The sequence below is a fragment of the Anomaloglossus baeobatrachus genome, unplaced genomic scaffold, assembly GCF_048569485.1.
Source record: "Anomaloglossus baeobatrachus isolate aAnoBae1 unplaced genomic scaffold, aAnoBae1.hap1 Scaffold_245, whole genome shotgun sequence".
Classification (NCBI taxonomy): Eukaryota; Metazoa; Chordata; class Amphibia; order Anura; family Aromobatidae; genus Anomaloglossus; species Anomaloglossus baeobatrachus.
This window is the reverse complement of record NW_027442066.1, coordinates 343,511-349,510: the sequence shown is the minus strand read 5'-3', so window position 1 is coordinate 349,510 and position 6,000 is coordinate 343,511.

Genomic DNA, 6,000 nt, shown 5'->3' with positions numbered 1-6,000 from the left:
TACATGGTCAAGGGCAACCAGCTCCAGCGGTTGGTGTGTAATGATCGGGTGTAGGGGTGCCTTCTGGCTGGCCTCGTCCTTCCTTCTCAATGCGCAAGGGCCACATTCTCGGCACCAGGCCTCCACAGATTCCCGCATTCCACTCCAATAGAACCGCTCTCTTAACAACATCTCTAGCTTCTTCCACCCGAAGTGCACTGCACCATCATGGTATGCTTGCAGGACGGTGGGCACGTTAGCCTGGGGAATCACCAGCTGGCGGATCTTCTCGTGAGTCTTTGGATTAATCAGCTCGCGATACAACTTCCCCTGGTGTAGGTATAGCCGGGTCCGTTCTTGCCACAGACGTTGGGCTTCGGCAGGGGCAGCAGGGTCTATCCCAGCAGAACCCTGTTCCACTAGAGTCTTGACCAGGCGGACAGCAGGTGCCTGGTCCTGAGCTTCCTGCCAGTCCTGTCGGGGCAGCGGATCCAGGTTCACCCGTTGTTGGTAGACGTGCACCTTCTCAGTGAATGGCCGGTGAAATGCAGGCAACTCGATCTCTTCGAGGTCATCATCCTCTGGCCCCTCTTCCGACAGGTGGGGCATCCAGGAGAGTGCATTGGCATTGACGTTGGTACGGCCGGCCCGGTACTTGATGGTGAAATCGTAGTTGGCTAACCTGGTCACCCACCGCTGCTCCAACGCGCCCAGCTTGGCCGTATCTAGATGGGTCAGCAGGTTATTGTCTGTGTACGCGGTGAACTTGGCTGCTGCCAGGTAATGGCGGAACCGCTCGGTGATAGCCCACACCAGTGCCAAGAGCTCAAGCTTGAAGGAGATGTAGTTCTCAGGGTTCCTCTCAGTCGGTCGGAGTTTTCGGCTAGCATAAGCTATTACCTTTTCCCTTCTGTCTTAGACCTGGGATAGAACAGCCCCCAAGCCCACATTGCTGGCGTCGGTGTAGAGGATGAATGGGCGGCTGTAGTCAGGGTACGCTAGGATTTCCTCTCCGGTCAGGGCTGTTCTCAGCTGGCGGAAGGATTCCTCATGCTTTTCTTCCCACACCAATGGGGCTACTAGGGATCTACCACCCTTGGTCTGTCCTACGAGGAGGTCTTGCATGGGGGCAGCCATCTTTGTGTACCCCTTAATGAAGCGACGGTAATATCCCACCAGGCCCAGAAACTGCCTCACTTCCCTCACTGTGGTCGGTCTCGGCCAGTCTTGGATGGCGGTGATCTTCTCGGGGTTGGGGGCGACACCTTCCGCACCAACCACATGTCCTAGGTACTGCACTCTGGGTTTCAGCAGATGACACTTTGAGGGCTTCAACTTCATCCCATACTTGGCAAGGGACGCGAACACCTCGGCTAGGTGCTCCAGGTGGGCTTCATACGTCTGTGAGTACACAATCACATCATCCAAGTACAGCAAAACGGTCCCATAGGCAGTCTTCTCTCGGTCTTCCGGTGCCACGGCCACCTGCCAGTACCCGCTGGTGAGGTCAAGGGTGGAGAAGTAGTTAGCGGTTCTCAGCGAGGCCAGGGACTCTTTGATGCGGGGCAGAGGGTAAGCATCCTTATGCGTTATCTGGTTAATCTTCCGGTAATCCACACACATCCGCATGGTGCCATCCTTCTTCTTAACCAGCACCAACGGAGCGGCCCAGGGACTACAGCTGTCCCTAATAACCCCTGCCTCCTTCATGTTCCTCAATATGTCTTTGGCGCATTGGTAGTGCGCAGGGGGAATAGGCCTGTATCTCTCTTTAATAGGGGAGTGTGTACCGGTAGGGATGTGGTGTTGAACCCCTTTAATCTGCCCAAAATCTAGAGGGTGCTTGCTAAAAACCCGCTCATACTCCTGTACCACCCGGTATACCCCTTCCTTGTGGTGTATGGGGGTATCATCAGTGCCGACATGTAGCTCTCGATACCACTCGCCTAACTCCCCCAGGGATGAGTGGGAACCGGCAGCAGGCGGTGTGACCGGGGGAACGGCTTCATGGATCGTGTGGGGATCTAGAGTGAGCAATTTGGCAAGGGTAGCGTACCGGGTGGTGCATGAATGCACACATATTGGTTTTATAATCTTATTGTATTACTTTATATTCTTATTTCACTTGTGCATATCTCCACCATAATCCTGGCTAAGAAATATAGCTTTTTTTGGGGTACACAGGTAGTAAGGTCTTCTTTCTATTTCTTTAGGGGTGATATAGCCTGGTGGAACTCTAGACCTCTAACATTATATATGCACCCTTTTTCTTTATGGTTCTTGGACACCTTATAACATTCTTCCATACATATATATCTTTCTCATAAATTATAAATAATTAGGCATTTTTATATATTTTATTTACATTTTCATAAATAACTTTTTACAAAGCATGGGGGACATTCTCACATACATATAATTTTCATGTACGCATTCTGAAAATTTACGCATAAACCGTACACACTCCTTTTTGTAACAATTTCTATAACTCATTCGCTGAACTCTCATCCCGGATATTCATTCTTACACCGAATTTCCTGTTATAACACAACATTCATGATTTTTATTCAATTTATTTTTATTTTTTAGGTTTATTAGTAGTGATGAGCGAGTACTAAAAAGCTCGGGTGCTCGAAGCTCGGGCCGAGCCTCCCAAGATATTCGTGTACTCGGCCCGAGCACCGAGCCCAATGTTATCCTATGGGAGACCCGAGTATTTTTGTGAAATGACCACCGGCAGCATGTAGAAACCCTAAAAATGGCACAAAAGTCTCCGAAGAGTGCTCAAATGACATGGCAACAGCATGGGGAAGACCCCTTGAAGCATTTATCACTCAAAAGTCACAGCTTTGAATAATTTTGTCCGCGTTTTACGCCATTTTTACGGACTCACCAGAAAACCTTCCAAAATGACACCAAAATGATTTTTCATAGCGGAAATGTTAAGGGCACATACCCAATAGTGAGATAGAGCTAATGTATGTTACTTTTTGAGATCAATACATGAAAGATTTTACGTAAAACATTGTGTGGCACTCCGATGTCCCTGAGAAGAGACGTACATAAAGGCCTCTGAGTCTAATGTGCCCATTTTGAGGAACTGAGTCTTTGTAGTATTTTCCTTTGCCAGGGCAGTCCAAAATTGTGAGGTTCACCAATGCCCCTGCATACAGACGTGCATGATGGCCTGTAAACCTGAAGTGCCCATTGTAAGGAAGTGGGTCTATTGTAGTATAGCCCTTAGGCAGGGCAGCCAAAAATTGGGAGGCTCCACGTTGTCCCTGGATAGAGACGTGCATGAGGGCCTCAAAACATTAAGTGTCCAGTGTCAGGAAGTGGGTGTATTATAGTATAGCCCTTAGGCAGGGCAGCCAAAAATTGGGAGGCTCCACGTTGTCCCTGGATAGAGACGTGCATGAGGGCCTGTAAACCTGAAGTGCCCATTGGAAGGAAGTGGGTCTTTTGTAGTATAGCCCTTTGGCAGGGCAGCCAAAAATTGGGAGGCTCCACGTTGTCCCTGGATAGAGACGTGCATGAGGGCCTGTAAACCTGAAGTGCCCATTGGAAGGAAGTGGGTCTTTTGTAGTATAGCCCTTTGGCAGGGCAGCCAAAAATTGGGAGGCTCCACGTTGTCCCTGGATAGAGACATGCATGAGGGCCTCAAAACATTAAGTGTCCATTGTCAGGAAGTGGGTGTATTATAGTATAGCCCTTAGGCAGGGCAGCCAAAAATTGGGAGGCTCCACGTTGTCCCTGGATAGAGACGTGCATGAGGGCCTGTAAACCTGAAGTGCCCATTGGAAGGAAGTGGGTCTTTTGTAGTATAGCCCTTTGGCAGGGCAGCCAAAAATTGGGAGGCTCCACGTTGTCCCTGGATAGAGACGTGCATGAGGGCCTCAAAACATTAAGTGTCCATTGTCAGGAAGTGGGTGTATTATAGTATAGCCCTTTGGCAGGGCAGCCAAAAATTGGGAGGCTCCACGTTGTCCCTGGATAGAGACGTGCATGAGGGCCTCAAAACATTAAGTGTCCATTGTCAGGAAGTGGGTGTATTATAGTATAGCCCTTAGGCAGGGCAGCCAAAAATTGGGAGGCTCCACGTTGTCCCTGGATAGAGACGTGCATGAGGGCCTCAAAACATTAAGTGTCCATTGTCAGGAAGTGGGTCTTTTGTAGTATAGCCCTTTGGCAGGGCAGCCAAAAATTGGGAGGCTCCACGTTGTCCCTGGATAGAGACGTGCATGAGGGCCTCAAAACATTAAGTGTCCATTGTCAGGAAGTGGGTGTATTATAGTATAGCCCTTAGGCAGGGGAGCCAAAAATTGGGAGGCTCCACGTTGTCCCTGGATAGAGACGTGCATGAGGGCCTCAAAACATTAAGTGTCCATTGTCAGGAAGTGGGTCTTTTGTAGTATAGCCCTTTGGCAGGGCAGCCAAAAATTGGGAGGCTCCACGTTGTCCCTGGATAGAGACGTGCATGAGGGCCTCAAAACATTAAGTGTCCATTGTCAGGAAGTGGGTGTATTATAGTATAGCCCTTTGGCAGGGCAGCCAAAAATTGGGAGGCTCCACGTTGTCCCTGCATAGAGACGTGCATGAGGGCCTCAAAACATTGTTCCCATTGCAAAGGAGCGGGTCTCCTGTCGTTGTAATGTCCATTCTGCAAAGAATGGGCGAAAAAATTTACCACTGGGGGTATACCTGAAACAAAGGCCTAACTCTTGTAACGGTCATCATGGTGGCGCATGAGGAGAAGGAGGAGCAGTCCAGCGATTATCCAAAGTCCAGAAGTGTGTACCCATGGGTGACTGGAGGTACATGGCAAATTCCCGTTACAAACTTTAAATTCCGCTCTCATTTGCTGGTGGTGTGGTGAAGTCTGGCCCAATCCAAGCCTTGTTCATCTTGATCAGAGTCAGCCTGTCAGCATTTTCAGTTGACAGGCGGGTGCGTTTATCTGTAATGATTCCACCTGCGGCACTAAAAACACGCTCTGACAAAACGCTAGCGGCAGGGCAGGCCAGGACTTCCAAGGCGTAGAGAGCCAATTCATGCCACGTGTCCACCTTGGATACCCAATAATTGTAAGGCACAGAGGAATGTCGGAGTACAGTTGTTCGATCTGCAAGGTACTCCTTGAGCATCTGGGCAAACTTAGGATTTCTTGTGGCACTACCCCGCACCTCAGGGGCTGTGGTACGTGAGGGGCTGAGAAAACTGTCCCACATCTTAAAGACTGTTCCCCTACCTCTGGCGGATTGGACTTGTGCCTCTCTCGGCTGTACGCCTTGGTTGTCCACTGATTCCTGACCTATGCCGCTAGCGTTTTGTGAGGGGAATGCTTTGCCTACTTCCGTGACTATGGCCTTCCGGAACTGCTGCATTTTGGTTGACCTCTCCGCCTCGGGAATAAGAGACATAAAGTTCTCCTTGTAGCGTGGGTCTAACAGTGTTACCAACCAGTAATGATTGTCGGCCAAGATGTTCTTAACGCGAGGGTCACGAGACAGGCAGCTTACCATAAAGTCAGCCATGTGCGCCAGACTCTTAACAGCCAGGACTTCAGTAGCCTGACCAACACGTTGACTGAACATGCTGTCCTCCTCCTCCTCCTCCTCCTCCTCATCTACCCTGTCCTCTGGCCAGCCACGCTGAACCGAGGATATGACTGGTGTGCATGTCATATCCTCAATTTGGCCGGAGATTTGCTCCATGTCTTCATCCTCCTCCTCGTCATAGTCCTCCACTGCACGTTGTGATGAGACGAGGCTGGGCTGTGTGTTATCACCCACACCCACTACTGTTTCTTGCTGCAACTCATCGCGCTCCGCCTGCAATGCATCATGTTTGGTTTTGAGCAGAGACCGTTTTAGAAGGCAGAGTAGCGGTATGGTGACGCTAATAATGGCGTCATCACCACTCACCATCTTGGTGGAGTCCTCAAAGTTTTGGAGGATGGTACATAGGTCGGACATCCATCTCCACTCCTCAGGTGTTATGTGTGGAGTTTGACCCATTTCC